Below are 17,653 nucleotides of genomic sequence, written 5' to 3' on the forward strand. Positions count from 1 at the left end.
AGTGTTCACTGAACTGGACTGGATGTCATGTCCGGGCTTCCTTTCAATGAAACAACTTGTTTATACCTAAAGACATAGGCAAGGGAGGCTTATTATAGAAAAGTTAAAGGCGCTTGTCATTATACTCGCGCTCTCCGCGGGTTCGTAATGTACTTCTAGTAACGCTGTAGCTTCTACTGAAGTCCCCCCTAAAAACAAAAATTCGGGGGAAGGGTCATCGCCTCCAGGTATTTGTGCATGTTATTTTGACCACAGCTTTTTCCTAGCTTGAGAGCAGTGCCTGCAACTTAAAATACAAAAACATAAGTCGTTTGAGTTGCTGTTTGTGGAGCACAGAAAAACTGTCGTGTGACAATTTAACAGAGGAAAAGATAGAGAACTGTTGTTCATAAATGTATATTTCCACAAACGGCCCTTTGAACATAAGTTCTACTATATGTGGTATCTTATAAGCATGAGTTCTGATAAACAGGTTGGGAAGGGAAAGGAGACTCAGTACTAATGTCAATAGCCATTATTCCTTGTATTGCTACATCTTGCATTATCAATGCATTACTAACCGATACAGATGAAACAGTAGGTTTGAGAAATCAGGCAATTACCTGGCAGCAAACATGTAGACAATGTAGAAGAAAACAGGCCCCTAAGAAAAATAAATGAACTATAATTAGGAAAGCACCAATTTTTAGCCAAAAGAGCTGATGATCGACCAAATGGAGCTATTGGGCACGTGGGCTTGTTAGCAATACCATGCAGCTTCTTTATAGCTTCATGAACAGAAGTGGAGGTGTCAGGAACATAGACACAGCAATTTACCCCTAGGATTTTGCATACAGCTCCCTTTTCTGCAAGTATATCTAAAACCAATCTATTTTGTAAAGCCACAAGGCGTACCGCCTGTAATTCTGCAGTGATATTACTCAATATTTCAGTGGTGTCATGAATAGTTGCTTCTAACAATCTAACCAGGCAGCAGATGTCTCTAGAGTTTATGGCAGGGCCATACCAGGGGATGATTGCTTTAATGAGATAACCAAATATTTGTACACCAGTATCGATTGCTTTAATGAGATCGCCAAATATTTGTGCACCAGTATCGTCCTGAATAACAGTTCAGCGATGCATGGTAGGGTTGTCAATAACAGGGTGTCTAATAGATATGGCTGGAAATACAAATCCTAAATGGCAACAGCCACTCCAATGTGGAGGTAGCCAAGTGGAAGCGTTAAGCTCACAAATGAAATACACTGAGTCACCAACACAAAGGGGAACATCAGTGTCATCTCTAGGAATGGTGAGTGTCATGTTGCAGTTGCCACTATATTCTAGGAATTTAGAACCAGCGTTCTCAATTCAAACAGCCCCTGTTATGTTGGAGGCCCGTAGATGCAGGGAAGGGATGGAAAATGAATGAGGGTTATTATCAAATAGCTGTGTAGTAGGTATAACCAGGTCTAACCAGGTCTGCTGCAGTCACCAAGACAGCCTGGTAGGTAAAAGGAGTAAACACATTTCACAGAGGGAAAGTAGCATTTGGGAGAATAACAAAATTCACAGGCTCCTTTGTGCAGCACCTGCAGTCGTAACTAAGCATACAAAGAGGAGGAGGAGGAATGGCAGGCATAGCAGATATTAGCTATTCCCTGGGCTATTACTTTGAATATAGTTATAGTTTCTATACGTAATATAGCCACATGTAAAGCATAACATGAAGCAAAGAACGAGAGGGGCAACCGTTGCAGCAGGAGCCCTTCCTCCACAAATGCAGGAAGCTGTGAGCATACATAGCAATTGCTTTGTTGAACCATTTTGTGTGCATTATGCATAAGGGTAACAAACTAATTTATGCTAATTAATTCACAATATTCATGATGATAATGCTGATCAGGAGGTAAAGTTGCCATCGTAACATTAGGAAAGGGTACAGGTGTAGATTTTATTGAAAGGGACCAATGCATATCACATAATACAAAAGCATCAAGTCAGTGTATCCGTGGTGGTGTAAAACATCTTTTTGGGAGTGTCCAAAATACCTCACCCCCAGGTAGTCCTTAAAGTTGGCGGTCTTGACCACCGGGGTAGCTGCTCTTCCCTGATAGTTTTCCCATATAATCAATTTGTACAGTTTCTTTAAGGTTTTCTTGGTCTCAGATTATAGTGTGGCCCCTCTGTTGGTCCTAAAATATCTTTGGGGCACTGTGAAAAACCCAAGGGTTTTGTCCCCCTTCTCCCAAGCTGAGTAGAAGGTTCAGAAAGAATACCAAAAGAGGAGGAGACCATTAGTCAAGACAGGGTGTCCCCTCAGCTTTTGCAGGATGCTGTCATTCTACCTCAACCTCATCCCAACCATGTCCTTCTCTAAAATGTAGAACCACCATTACATGTAGCAATAGGAAGTCCCCCACTCACTATCCCAATTCCCCCTTCCCAGACATAACTCTTAGAAACATTCTTTGAAAGATCCATTCTATTTGAAACACTTTCTGGCTTATTTTTCTCCACATTTTTCAAAACACTACAACTTCCATAATCCTCACCCTTCCTACCATACTGACATGACTGAGACCAGGAAGAACAACCCTGGAGCAATGAGGATTACCCATGGGAACTCATGGGCCATTAGTTCCTATGGACCACCACCATTTTGTCCCATTAACGAGGCCAGGCAGGATCAGGCACTCCACCCCAATCATCTACACCTGCAACCCATTGACTCCCCGCCCCCTGAATAAAAGGCAGAGTACGAAAGCACACACTGAGCAAGGTGGTGCACAGGAAGGAGTTGTTTGCGCACAGAGGTGGTTAACCAGGTAGAGAAACGCAGGAGGACAGAGAAGCGGGGGAGAGCAGCTGCAAGCAAAATCCCCTTATTGCCAGAAAGCGAGAAGTCCAGGACGCCAAGAAGGTTATTCAAGTCAGCCCAGCATGAAGCAGACAAATGTATCTAGTGCCACAAGGTTAACAGCAGCCCTCTCGGTTGAACGGCAGAGTTCAGGAGGTAACTGCAGAACAAGAGTCATAGTCGTGACTCCTTAGGGAAAGCCGCAAAAGTGACAAGTCTCCCATCACAACCTGTGAGTCAAGCAAAGGAGATGAAAGCCTGGTTTGTGTAGAGCGGAGTGCTTGAAAAAGTGTATCAGGAATTGAAGGTAGGATTTTGCTGCTGCATTTGATTTGGTGGACCATGATAAGCTATGTAATACGCTGTCAGAAAATGTCAACTTCTCTACAGAAGCCACCTTATGGGTCAAATCATTCCTATCAGAGCATACTTTGAGAGTATCCATTATTCAAGTCTCTTATCATCACACACAAATGTATGACCAATGATGCCCCCTCATACCTCAACAACATTGTCACCCAAAAAAGATCAATTAGACCCCTCAGATCAGGTTCTAGCACACACCTTTTCATCCCAAGATTCAAGAGTTCCAGGGCAGGGGATGCCAGCTTCCCAGTTGCAGCCGCGAAGATCTGTAACTTCCTCCCCAAGCACATCAGAAATGTGCTCTCCCACCAATGCCCTAAGAGTCTTATTAAAACTTGGCTATTCAATAAATTCTAACCAGTATTACCGCATCCTGAAATGTTTAGCCCCGTAAGGTAACTATTTTGTCTCCGAACTGTGGTGCCTGTATTAAAACGAATGATGCAACTAATCCTACCTGTATTGTAACTTCCTCTGCATCCAGATAAGCAATCTTATGTAACTTATGCCGTGATACCTCCGGGTTTGGGCGTGTAACAAATGCTATAAATAAATAAATAAAATGGAAAGCCGAGTAAAAGTGAAATGTGAGTGAAGCCAGTACAGATAGAGGGATACATAGTAACCAAATGGTCAGGTGAAGGGGAAACCGCCCATTCGAAAGTCTTGGTGAAGTGTCTAATGAACTTTGAAGAGAGTGAAAGCAATGTACCAAGACAGCACTTGAGGTTCGAGCGCAAGGAACCATAGTGAATGGATAAAGGCTAGTGCCCGACTGATGCAAGCCAAAGAAAATGGTTAAAGTTCAACAACGGCTCGTGCCCGACTGAGGGAAGCCAAAGAAAATGGTTAAAGTTAAATAACAGCTCGCGCCCGACTGAGGGAAGCCAAAGAAAGTGTGAATAACGACTTATCCCAGACTGAGGAAGGCTAAAAAAAATGCTCAAAGTTGAATTGTTTCATCCCGACTGAGGGGAACGAAAGTGAAAGTGAACTGTGTTTGTGAAACTACAAATACCAGAGTGCTAGCAAAAGCGTTGGGGAATGGAGCCCCAAGAAATTGAAGAGAGATATTGTAGGCGTGAGCCCGAGTGAGGGGAGCCATTGGTGAACGATTGAGAGATGGAAGAGATGTTGTTTTTGTGAACCCAAAGAGACTCTGAAGGGCAAATCAGGCTGTCGTAGTGCTTGGGAAGCAAAGTGTGTCCAAGTACCAGTGTCACACCCTAAATCCCTGCGCCATAAAAAACGTGGGGAAGGGGAGACATAGCACCATATATACTTGCCATTCTGACATTTATGTTTCACATTGATTTTCCTCTAAGAAACCTGTTTATCTGTACACATTTCTGTATTTAGAGGTAAGGATTGGTACTATTTTTGTTTTGTATATGCCCTTTTATTTTGACAAGACACCACCAGGACTGCATTATTATTATTTGATGGTCATAGCTTGCTCCCATCTTTAGATTTAGGTCTAGATAGCTGCTTTTCTAACGCAAACCAGTGTGTAAGTTCAGTAAACACCCTTGAACTCCGGTCACTTGTGTCTGTCTTCACTACTTTGAAACCATGCCTTCCAAACAGCACACTGTAGTTGGAGAAAACAATCCAAGTTCCTTTTTCCCAGCAGATGTTTCTTCCGAAGAAAAGACAAGTGGTGTAGCAACACAGCCGTCCTTGGGCTGTTCGTGTGGCAGCAGCAGGGGTAGAGATGCTTTCTTCACATGGCTGGTATGATCCAGTGTCTGTGGCCATCACATTTGACTGCTGTTTGTGTTGCCAGGAGCACCTGCACTGGCCCTTTCCACCTGGGTTGCAGACCAGAGGTGAGTTCAAAGTTCTTAGTCAGCACCCAGTCACCAGGCAGGATAGAGTGACCTGGCCCCACCAAGGGCTGGGTTAGACAGTTTTGACCTGTTTATGAATAATGGATAATGCTTTATTAAGCTCAATCAGTATAGGATAAGGCACATCAGCATGTTTTGTGGGTGAGGCAAGCCCCACACATTGGCTGGGTGGCCCATAACAACCTCATAGGGAGACAAACCCACTCCAGAATGTGCAAGAGTTCTCATAGAGACTAAAGCTAAAGGTAAGGCATCCACCGCGCTTAAATTGCTACTTACACAAACTTTGGATAGTTTGTTTTTTAGTGTGGCATTACAAAGTTTCACTAAACCAGCCGCCTGTGTGTGATAAATTGCATGAAACCTTTGCCTTATACCAATGCCTGACATACCAGGTCCATTGTTTTATTGACAAAATGAACCCCATTATCGCTCCATATTGAGCGGACAGATCATATCTTGGAAAACATTCTTTGACAAGGGCTTTGGCTGTACTCAGTGCAATGTTATCTCTCAAGGGAAATGCCTCTAAACATTCACTGAATATACAGACAATTACCAAAACATGCATGTACTTCTGATAAGGAGGCAACTGTATGAAGTCCATTTGTAGGGTTTCAAATGGGAAATATGGGGGACCAAAATTACCCCTTGGCACTCCTCCTGCTTTCCCAAGATTATGTGTGGCACATATAATGCAATGTTTACAAAATGCTATTGCTGCTTTGCAAATTGTTGGGTTGCTCCAAAGTGCAGTTGATAATTTAATCATACCATCTACCCCTATGTGAGCCGCTCCATGGGCAACTGATATCATCATAGGGACATATGTGTTTAGCAACAGCCATCTCATTTTGTTTCCCCTGTCCACTAAACACTGATCCTCAAAAACTGCATCAATCTCACATTGTTTCAATTCCTGACAGGTACCTGCTTGAATTCTGACAATCATGTCAAGTGTATTCACAAAAGGGGGATGGTCTATTGTGCATGGACAGGAAGCATAAGTGAGAGAGTAAGGGGCTTTGTCAGTTGTCTTTGCAATCGCGTCCGCAAAGGCATTTACTTTTCTCACGTCGTCAGTTATTCTCTTATGTGCGCTGCATTTTATAATAGCATTCTGTCTTGGCAAGGCCAGTGAATTAAGCAATTTGTGGTTAAGTTCACCATGTTGAATTTTGGTGCCATGAAAGGTAAGAAAGCTGCGTTCCATCCAGAGCCTCCCAAAATGATGGGCAACCCCAAATGCATACTGGCAATCATTGTAAATGTTTCCTGCAAGTCCAGAGCTGAGCTCAAATGCTCTGGTTAGCGCTATACTTTCAGCAACTTGTGCTGAATAATTAGGTATTTTACAGGTTTCCACAACTGTTTTTAATGTAGTTATGGAAGAACCTGCAGCGGAAGAGCCATTGGGTAGTTTGAAACAAGAGCCAGCAACATATAAAATGCCATCAGGCTTTTCTATCGGAACATCAGTCAAATCAACCCGTCCCTTTGTCCCCTCGTCAGTTATTAGTATACAGTCATGCAAGACATCAAGGTCATCAGAAGGGAGGGGCAACAAGGTGGCAGGTTCAGGGTATTACATCTTCGCAAAGTAATGTTGGGTGAGAACAGAGCCAACTCATATCTAGTGAGCTGTGCATTAGTGAAATAATGCATTTGTGTTTTGTTCAGGAGAATATCTATTACATGGGGGACAACAACAGTTAAAGAATGGCCCAATACTATGGTTGCTGCTTGTTTCACAGAAAGGACAGCATCCTCTACCCCCTTTAGCCACAAGATCTAGGGTGGTCGAAAAATAGGCGCATGGCCTATTTGTTACGCTCACCTGGTATCCATGGGGATGCCACCCAGCTGTAGGGACTCTGGTATCCTTCTCTGCGGTTCGCAGGTGTGACCAGCGGGAAAGTTCTGCCTGGAATACAGGTGGGCAATGTTCAAGACTGGGCAACTGGGGTAAGCAGCCCCCCATACCCTGTATGCCCGCAGCCCCTCTAGACCTCTCCTCACCTTGTTGTTAATTCAGGTGTGCTCTCCATCCTGCCTTCTTGGCAGGGGCGCGTTGTCCTTTGTGGGCAAATGCAATCTAGTTACTTCACTGATGCCGGCCCGCTTTGAGTCATTCAGGTAGGTCTTATTGCTGTTGTATATTGTTGTTATTCTTGCATCCCTTTCTTGGTTTAATAAATGTCTCTTTCTCTTCCTTAGGTGCGCGGAAATCCAATGTGATGCATTAGCTGAATTGGGTCTTGCCAATAAATGATGGCATATAAAAAGCGCTATGATGCGGTAAGTAGGCGCTAAGCGCAGCGCTTCGATGCCTTGCCTTTGCTAACCTGTTGTCTTTTCTTTCCCATAGATCGGGGTGCTAACCCGGTGTATGAAATCCCGAGGCGATGCTGGTCGAGGGGCGTCTTGCAAGGTAAGCTTTTCGGTACAGTTCGTTATGTTGTAAAAGTGTCTAATGTCTTGTTTCTTCCTTTTTTGCAGATCCGGTAGGCGCGCTGATCCTAGGATGCAGTTCGCAGGAGCTGTGGGGAGCTAATGATGAAAATTACAGGTAAGTTGCTGCTTCTAACAATGTCCTTTTGTCTCTTTACAGATGCTGTTCTTCCGAGGTTCGCGGATACAGCTGAACACGATGAGCGTCACGTTGCAGGATTGCAAAGTAACGCCAAGCGTGTTATCCAAGTCGGGGGTGGTTTAAATAGCTTCAAGAAAGTAGTCCAGGTAAAGTAGTTCCTAGGGTACCACACCCACAACACTATACCACATAGCTTGTTTCCAAGGAGCCAATCTATGTGGATGCCTTCATGTTGGCTGGCACTTGAAATAAAGTAGTTCCCTACACACACTTCTTTATTAAGCATGAGCCTGGCGCCAAAGGCGCCAGAACTAGCCCCAGGAGGGCCTAGGCAAAGGATGCCTACATTTGTTGGAGACCCGAGCCAAGACCCCTCCTGGCCCGTGGGCTTGCCAGGGGGGTTTCTGGATGTGGGTTGTGACACTATTTTTCTCCTCTTTTGGTTGAGTTAGTACAGCCAAGGCACACCCCTTTAGTTCATGCACAAACAAAGAAAAGAGTTTAGTTTAGTCTGGTGTTCCTAACGCAGGAGAGTAACATAGCGTGGATTTGAGCGCCTAAAAGTTTTCCTGATGAGATGGAGTCCTGGGGAGAGCTACAGCAGTAGTACAGGTCGTACATTCCAGTAAAGGCTTAGCTAACAAAGAAAAGTTTGTACTCCATTGTCTACAGAATGAAGTAATCCCGACAAATCCTCTAACCTCTAGCTGTGTGCTGGGTACTGGCATGTTAAGTATCATTTGTATTTATTACGGGTGCAATCTTTTCTCTCCTTTAGTAAGTAAATGACCCAGATAAGTAACCTGCTGCTCACAAAAGTGTAGCTTATTTGGGCAAAAAGTATGTCCCAAGGGAGCTAAAAACTCCAACAGGCATGTGCTGCAGTCCACACACCCTTCCTTGGTATCTGCCACTAAAAGTAAGTCATCAACGTACTGCAATAACACAGTGCCTGGAGATGGGGTAAAAGTGTCCAATTGGGTTTTTAATGCCTGGCTGTAAATACTCAGGCTCTCTGTTTATCCTTGGAGTGCTCTACAAAATGTATAAGAGCGACCGTCTATGCTAAAGGCAAAAAGGTACTGGCTGTGCTAATGTATTGGAATTCTGAAAAATACATTCTTTAAGTCCACAACCATAAAGAATTTTGCAGAGGGAGAAACCATAGTAAAAAGTGATGCCATATGTAGAACAACTGGGAACTGGGGAACCACAATTTTATTGATATTGCGCATATCTATCACTGGCAAAATTGGGCTTTGCATTGGCTCGCTGCTATTTCATTAACTATCCCTTTAACCAGATATTTTGTATTGGGGTATCATTGGGAGTATGGCATTGGTCTTAAAGGAATAGTGCACTGAAAAAGTTTATGGCTTAATAGATGGGCAATAATACAAAAAAAAATAATAAACATATTTTTAATTAAAGTTCCTATGTAAAATGTTTCACAAATAATGTTTAAACCCCTTTAAAATCAAGCACTAGGATGTGTCCATTTTGTGAAATGGATGAGCCTCCTGTGCTTGAGTTAATCTCTGCCCTCGCGGCACTAATGAAACAAAAGCCACCTGCTGGTAACTTTTATTACAGCAGTGGTTTTCCGCATTATTACCATCAAGCTGACTCTCACTGCCTCTTGTTATTCCTCATCCAATAGACCTTACTCGTCCTCTTGGAAGCGTGGCCATTCCCAAATCCAATGATCTGGGCTTTTGTAATAATGTCATCAATCATCCACTATTCCTTCTGTGTATGCTGGAGGAGCCCTTGCCCCCTATCCCCCTACACATTCCTCTCAATATTCCTCTTCCCGGTGACATACTTCTCCGTCTACCTTGTTCTGGAAATGCTTGCTGCATTAATACTTTTGTCTTTAAATCTTTTAATTTGCTTTCCTTTTCACTCTTTTCTTTTGTATGCCTATTCGCAATATTGGGCCAAAGTGTGAGAAAAGGCTTTTTGTCCTTCTATAGTACCTAGATCCATACCACTTTAGGAGGAGAAAACCTCTTCCTTCCTTGCAAAGTAATGTTCTACCGACTCGCCTTCGTCCTTCTACAGGTAATTCCTTTATGCCATTTCATTTGTTTCCAGGACACTATTTGCTCAATTCTTTTGATAACAGCCCTTTGGTAGGGCCAATATGTCCTCATGCAATTGTCCTGCTTCCCCTCTAAAATTCACTACTTCCTTCTTCTCCAAATCCTCCCAATTAATTTGACGGTTCTTCACTATTATGTTACTTACACTGTCTCCATATGTCGGGAGGTAACATGCATGAAAATGTTTGGTCAATATTCCCTAATTTTAATGGGCCTGTGCGTATAATTTTGTTAGTCTGATTATACCATTGTTCAGGGTTCTGTCTGATGTCAGGAAAACCTTTGGTAAAAGACAACAGCTCCATCCTATTCCATGGTACATGTACATGGTGAGTCGAATGGTCTGGGCAAAATACCATAACTTCCCTCACTGTGGCCTGATGAGTGGAGACAGCGGGTTTTGTGAGCCACTCCAGTAAGATTTGAATTCCCTGTTCACACCACAATTCATTTAAGTTAAAGCTATTGCTCTTGCAGTCTATATCCTCATACTGGTCAATCAAAGACCACTCCTCAAGAGACCCCTTCTGACTGCCATTATGTTCTTTATATTTTTCAAACACTAATCCAGATAACTCATGCACAATAATATTATTTGCCCATTGGGCCTGAGTTTCATAACTTTAGATGCCAGAGCTGGTCCCTTCATTCCAGCCCTGATCCATTCTTCCAACTTTAATACACGCCAGAGTTTCTGGAAGTACAGAATCCCGAGTAGAGGGTCCCTTGTTATCTTCGCCAATCATGTCTATCTTATCATCCATATTCTATCGAGGCGGAAGAGGTCATTTAGTCAATAAATGTTCCAACAAGGGCTCTGCCTATGAATACTCAGGGGGTGCTGAAGCCTCTGTCTGTGACCTATGAGCAACATAAGCCTTTTTCTCTTCCACATGTATTTCTCTGTCATCCTGTTCCCACTCCTCTTCTAACTTCTGTTGATCGTATACTCTAGCCTAATCTTTTTCTGGCTGTGGCTTCCTTTTTTTAGCTGTGCTTCCCTCATTGCTTTCTGCCTAGCTTAATCTTCCCATTTATTGTATATTTCACATTGAAGCGATCTAATTTCCTTTGGCCCCTTTGTTGACAACCATTGCCTGAGGTACCCTAATTTTTCTAAGTCAAACATTCCATGCTCTGGAATTTGTAAATGGGGATTGTCAGCAGTATATCGGTGCCATTCCTTCAAAAATAACAGCACCCCTAGTCCTTTTTTTTACCTTTAATTCTCATTGCGGGTAACCTTCTGGGGTAGTCAGAACATGCTGTTCAAGTTTATTTAAGCGTTTTCTACACCTAAAACATTTGGTGCTCACATTCCCCATGTTTTAAGAGCATCAATGCCCCTGTGTTCACAAGGTTGTAATATGGCTAGGTTTACTTAAAACAATGGTCCCCAAATATTGCAATATTAAAGAAGAATATAGCATGTATTCATATCATTTTTTCTATCAACACCAATCTCACTGGTTATTCTGTCATCCTTCCACTCACTCAATCCAGTCTGTGCTGGTGTCCCTAAAACAAAAATGTTATTCCAGGCGAGAACCTTGGTAGAGCTAAATCAACATGTCAGGAAATCTGGCGAGGATAATTTAGACCGTGGCTGCAGAAAAACAGAGTCCAAATCGGCAGTGTGCTCCATGGTCGTTTGTCATCTATTGCCTTTTCTCAACCATGGAACACAGTCCCTTTGGATTTAGCCAACGAGGTTCCATCCGCCAGAAGGTGCAAATTGGAGCGAGGCTGTACGCTCCTCTGAAAAGGTCCTTCTAGCCTAGAATATAAACCAAGAATGAGACACTTTCACAGAATAACAGACACAAAGATACATTTATTTAGCTTCAACAAAGCACTTGAGCAGAGAGAGGTAATACCACATGCTTCGCTAAGGCTTTCTGTCTTCACAAATCTTTTGGTCCTTACATATCTCATTTTAGCTGTGTTAACATGACATGTAAATAATACAGGGTCCTTGAAAGGTAACACACTGACAGGGTGAACAGAAAGCTTGGTGAGTAAAAATAGTTACATACAAATAAAGATGCTGGGGAGGCTGAACATGTGTTCTTTTCGATCCTTGGCTTGAGCTCAGGGGAAAGGTCATCACCTGCAGGTATGTGTGTGTGCTATTTTGACGGCAGCCATTTCCTAGCTTGAGAGCAGTGTCTGCAAGTTAAAACACACACAGGGGTTGTTTGAGTTGCTGTTTGTGGACCAAAGTAAAACTGTTCTGTGACATTGTAACAGAGAGAAAGACAGAGTACTGGTGTTCATAAATGTATATTTCCACAATACATTGATGCAAAGTTCCCATACCTCTTCTGTTTGCCAAATTATTGTATAAATAATAATCTACATTTAACACTACCCAGGCCTAGATATTGGTTTTTGGCATTCAGATGTTTGCCATTCCTAGTTCCTAGAAAGGAAAGTATGACATTATTGATCGTAGGAAGGGAAGTACACCATTCCTGCTTCCTATGAAGGGCAGTAGTACTCCATTGTTGCACCCTATGAAGGGCAGCATGCCATTCATGCTATGTAGGAAGGGAAGTATACCATTCTTGCTTTTTTGGGAAGGGCAGCACGCCATTTTTGATTCCTAGGAAGGGCAGTACGCCATTCTTGCATCTTATAAAGGGCATTACGCCATTCTTGCATCCTACCAAGGGCAGTATTCCGTTGTTGCGTCCTAGAAAGGAAAGTATGGCATTCTTGATTACTAGAACCTCAGTTGGCCGTTCCCGCTTCCTAGGTAGGGCATTATGCCATTCACTCTACCTAGGAAGGGAAGTACACCCTTCTTGCTTCATAGGAAAGGCAGTACACCATTCTTGGTTCCTAGGAAAGACAGTAAGCCATTCCTGGTTCCTAGGAAGGGCAGTAGGTTTGTAGGAAGGGCAGTACGCCATCCTTGATTACTAGGAAGGGCAGTGCGCCATTCTTCATTACTAGGAAGGGCAGTATGCCATGCTTGGTTCCTAGGAATGGCAGTACAGCATTCTTGGTTCCTAGGAAGGACAGCACACCAGTGTTGGTTCCTGAGGAAGGGCAGTATGAGAGTCTTGGTTCCTAAGAAAGATAGCACACCATTCTTGGTTCCTAGGAAGAACAGTACAACATGCTTGCATCCTAAGAAGGACAGTACGCCATTCTTGGTTCCACTGAAGGATTACATGTGTAGTTGTTCACAAATATCTGAATTTAGGGCCAATGTCTTACAGCAATCAATTCCAGCGGGACACCAAGGTGCTTTGAGCCGTACACCACATGCTAAGGAAAGACAGAGACACTCACAGAAAGAACCTGAGCGAGGGAGCTGGGACGCTGTGTACATTAAAAAGGGAGACAAATGAAAAGGGTTTAAAGAGCCAGTACCTGAAAAAACGGAAATGTAACATTTCGAAGAAGTCCTGGCAGGGAAGTAAACCAGTCAGCCAGTTGCGAGACTTGGACCCGCAACCAAAGTACAAAGTGATTAAACCCTGGCAGGAGAGTATACCAGGCAATGTGACTGCAAATCAGGACACCTGCACCGAAGGAGAAACAGAACATTAAGAAAGCCCTGGCAGGACCCGCACCCAAAAGGACAGAGAACATTGGTAAAGCCCTGACAGGAGAGGATACCAGGCAGTATGGTTGCGAGTCTGGGATCTGAACCCAATTACAAATAAGAGGTGCCCGAAGAGGAAAGGCAGCCTCTTGAAAGTGTGTGAAACTGAGGGGAAGGATCCATACACCTTGGGCTGAAAAGGTGATTGAACTGAGGAGAAACTAAGCTAGTCAAGGAAAGGAAAATAACCTTTGAGTGTGTGAAGTCTAGGGAATGGGAGCCTGAAGTCTAGGGGAAGGGAGCCATACCCCCTGTATTGGATAATTGCACATCTCTGGGAAAAGGAATTGTGGTTAAAAGCTGAGAGGAATCTGAGAGACTCATGGGAAGGGAACCCCCAAATCCCTCCTGAGGATTGTGAAACCTTGTGGAACTTGGATTATTTATTTGCGCACCTTTTGAACATTGTGTTGGAACATTGGAAAGCCTACATAGGGCCAAGCGAAAGACTTTGCCTCTTTGCACATTTCTTTTAGTTTAGCTAGTAAGGGTCAGGATAGGATTTTGGACACAGGATGGAGAACTCTATTTTTGGACATTCTGACACTGACATCCTTTAGTTTCATTGAGGCAGGGAAACCCCTCATAGTGATAGGGTGAGATAGGTCTTTTTCCAACCCGTCTTTTACATTAATACAAGTTCAAAACAACCACCTGTGTACGAGATTTACTCCTGCTATTACAGCACAGAGATACACTAAGGCCCCTTTACATAATGTATGCTAGTTTCGCACAGGCAATAAAAGGCTTTTTGGAACTTCACATTTTCTTTATAGCATGTATACAAATCTGATGGCCTGTATCGTTCAATGGCTACAAAATGGTGACCTTGTCACACAGTTGTGTTGTTGGTCATTGAATTCTGTAAAGTACTGTATCAAAATCCAGAACTGTCTTTGGGCCATTACTTTGTATTCTGGTACCTGTAGGCCCTCATTCAGGGAGGGCACACCAATGCTTCTAGCATGCTCTTTTTGCTTATCATGAAGATTCATATATTAGTCGTGTTGGTTTCTAAAGTGACTTGCATACTTTCAAGTAATCCTTTTAAGAGAGCATTGTTTTAGTCTTCTTAAAATATGATTTGCTGGGTTCAATGTGATTTTATTGAAAACATTATCAGAGAAGTAATTTATAACGAAAATATAATATCGAATAAATCACCAGATTTTGTATTTATGTTTATTTGGGGCTTCCTCTTCCCAAGCCCCAATTTCCCTATGTCTTTTAGCCCACCCCACCCCCTTACCCACCCATTATAACATCTTACGCAACTCCATATACGTTTATATTTTTTTTTTATTCAATGTTTATAATCCAATGTATTGTTCATCTGTTAGGGCATTTTCTCCTTCACCGAAAGTGTGACCGTAAATTCTAGCCCATCATCACAAGATGTGCAATGTTTTATTATGTGTTTCTTGGCAGCAATCAGTGCTCCGTAATCCCAGAGCACAAGAAATGGGGGCCCCCATAAACGAAACATCCAAAATCAAGTCAATCCTCTAAAGGACCTCCTCCTAATATGATTTAACCAGTGGTAGAAGTGTACCAAAAATGTACTGGAACTGTGACCCAGGCGGGGGACAAAGTAGGCAGAAAGGGTGCAACATGCAAAAAATGTTCAAGGGTTCAAGCTGATATTTGGAGAGAAAAACATGGCGAGGATCACAGAAAACTCCTACTTTTCTGCCCCACATGGTACACACACACAAATAGACTACGTGTTCACAGGAACAGAGACCCTAGGCGACTTTACAGAAATAGAATTTAAGGCAAGGACCCTCTCAGACCATGCCCCAGTAATGGCAACATGGATGCACACTACCACGAGAACTCCTATACCACCATGGCGACTGCATGCAGAGGCCCTGCTGGAAGAGGAATTCCACAGCCACATGTCAGACGCGATAGTGGAATATTTTCAGTTTAACACCGGAAGCATAGATAGGACGAGCACTCTGTGGGACGCCTTTAAAGTGGTGTTAAGGGGCGCAGCAATTGGGAAGATAGGGGGTCTTCGGAGGTGCATGATGAGGGAATTATCGGACATAGAAGAAGACACAGCAAGGGAAGAGAGAACAGTGGGACTAAAGGGGGTAGAAACAGAGGAGCTGATAACACTGAGACTAAAATGGATCAGCATCTGGGAAAAGCTATGGAAACTAGACCAAAAAATACACGCAAAAACTACATGCCAAGGGCGACAAGCCTGGCAGGCTACTCGCCTGGCTCACCAAGCGAGAGACACAAAGAGACGCGGTCAGCGCGATAAGGAATCAGGAAGGACAGGTCATCAGGACCCAAAAGGGCATCAATGAGGTCTTCTCCGAATTCCACAAAGGACTGTACTCGCCAGCTCTGAGCACTGAAGTAAGGGATGTGCTTGAGGCCTTAACCCAAATTGAGCTACCAAAACTCACCGCAAAGCAACCAGTAGTCCTAGATGCCCGTTGACATTAGATGAGCTGGAGGCAGTAATCACTGACCTCCAGAGGGCCAAAACCACGGGCCCTGGTGGACTCCTGGGGGAGTTCTACAAAAAATATAAAGAGACAATAGCACCCAAACTCTGGAAGTCTGCGAAGAAGCATATGAACATGGTATGCTACCTGACACCATACGAGAATCACTAATCATACCGGTCCTGAAACCAGGGAAGCAGCCACTTGACTGTGGGTGATATAGGCCCCTCTCCATTATTAATCAAGACAGTAAGATCCTAACGGCGGCCCTCGCCAACAGACTAAAACAGGTCATAACGACCCTAGTACAAAAAGACCAACCGGGACATGTCCTAGGCTGCAATACAACGTGGAACCTGAGGAGACTTCATCTTGGCTGCTGATAGGCCCAAGGTTTCTGAAATGGATCAAACTGATCTATACAGAACCCAAAGCCAGGATCAAAACAGGCAGACAAGTCTTGACAGAATGGGAGATCCACAAAGGGACAAACAGGGCTGCCTGTTATCACCTATGCTCTACATATTGGCCCTGGAACCCCTTGCAGACTTCCTCAGGAAGGAATATGCTGATGCAGGGATAAGAATAGACAATATCACCCACCTAATTTAACTTTATGCGGATTACATGCTTCTATATGTCAATCAGCAGGAAGAGAACTTGCTGCACCTTTTAGCCATCATAGCAGAATTTGCCACAATGCCTGACATATGTGTCAATAAAGACAAGTCCTGTCTGTTCTCCCTAGCAGAACTAAGGCAACTAAGACCGGGAGCAGCTACCAGTACTGGGCTTAAAATGGACGCGAGACTCCTTTCGGTACCTGGGAATTAACATACACCATGACCCAGAGGCATCACATCGGAATGACACCCTGATGGCGCTCAAGCGAGTCACTACTTCCATGACATTCTGGAAGACGTTTCCCTTGGGGATGTCGGGCAGGGCAGCGCTGCTGAAAATGATAGTCCTCCCCTGCCTATTATACCACTTCACCAACATACCCTATAATATACCCAGAGCGTTCCTCCAAACGCTGAACACGACCATCAGAGAGTTCTTGTGGGGAGTGTGCAGGAAAAAAGTAGCCCTAGGCACACTACAGAAAGACTATGACCATGGTAGGATTTGCATTTTGAGCTGTGCTACCCGGCAGGCCAATTACAGTTTGTTGCAAGCTGGTTAGGAGGTGAGCTCTCCCTAGATACACTTCTTTTACAACCCACACTCAGCCACTTCTACTTGAAAGAGATAATATGGATAGGTAAGACCCCGAATCAGAAACCCCCCTTACTTATCACACTAGGACTTGCCTATGGCAAAGAGCATGGAAGATTTTAAAAACCCAGACCCTTGCTTCATACATATCCCCTGGTGGGACTCATTAATAGCCAACCGGGAACGCTATGCACATTCCTGGAGGCATTGGGAAGCCAAATGAATTGCCCACATGGGCGCCTTGTGGAAGGAACGAAAGTGGATTGAGTTTCAGAGGCTAATGGAAGACCACGACATACATAAAGGCCAATTCATGTCAATTCATGTTGTACAATGGTATGATAGAGATAATAAACAAAAGATGGCCAGGGCTAAAAATGGGAGAGAGAACACATGAAGTGCTTGTGTTAGGCAGAGTTTGCATGCAGTATCCTCTGGTACCACTACACACAACTATGACTACAGGTGTAAGCAAAACCAACCTTTGATATAGGTCTGTACCACACCATTTTTGGTAGCGAGCTGAGCAGCCAGGCTTATCTCAAGAGGGAATGTGAGCTTGTATGGAGGTTACACAGAGGTCTACAATTACAAGTAT

General features: G+C 43.6%; 1 long non-coding RNA gene across 1 annotated transcript in view; it reads right to left on the minus strand.

The window, feature by feature from the left end:
• Nucleotides 1-11,241: 11,241 nt before the first annotated feature.
• Nucleotides 11,242-17,653, minus strand: part of LOC138504778 (uncharacterized) — a 37,395-nt gene continuing 30,983 nt past the window's right edge. The window contains exons 2-3 of the long non-coding RNA XR_011279964.1: nt 11,793-11,925; nt 11,242-11,533 (exon numbers count right to left, since the gene is read on the minus strand). This is a non-coding gene — a long non-coding RNA (uncharacterized lncRNA). The remainder of the gene's footprint in view (nt 11,534-11,792; nt 11,926-17,653) is intronic.

Source organism: Ambystoma mexicanum, chromosome 11, assembly GCF_040938575.1.
Source record: "Ambystoma mexicanum isolate Mex_15411 chromosome 11, UKY_AmexF1_1, whole genome shotgun sequence".
Taxonomy (NCBI): Eukaryota; Metazoa; Chordata; class Amphibia; order Caudata; family Ambystomatidae; genus Ambystoma; species Ambystoma mexicanum.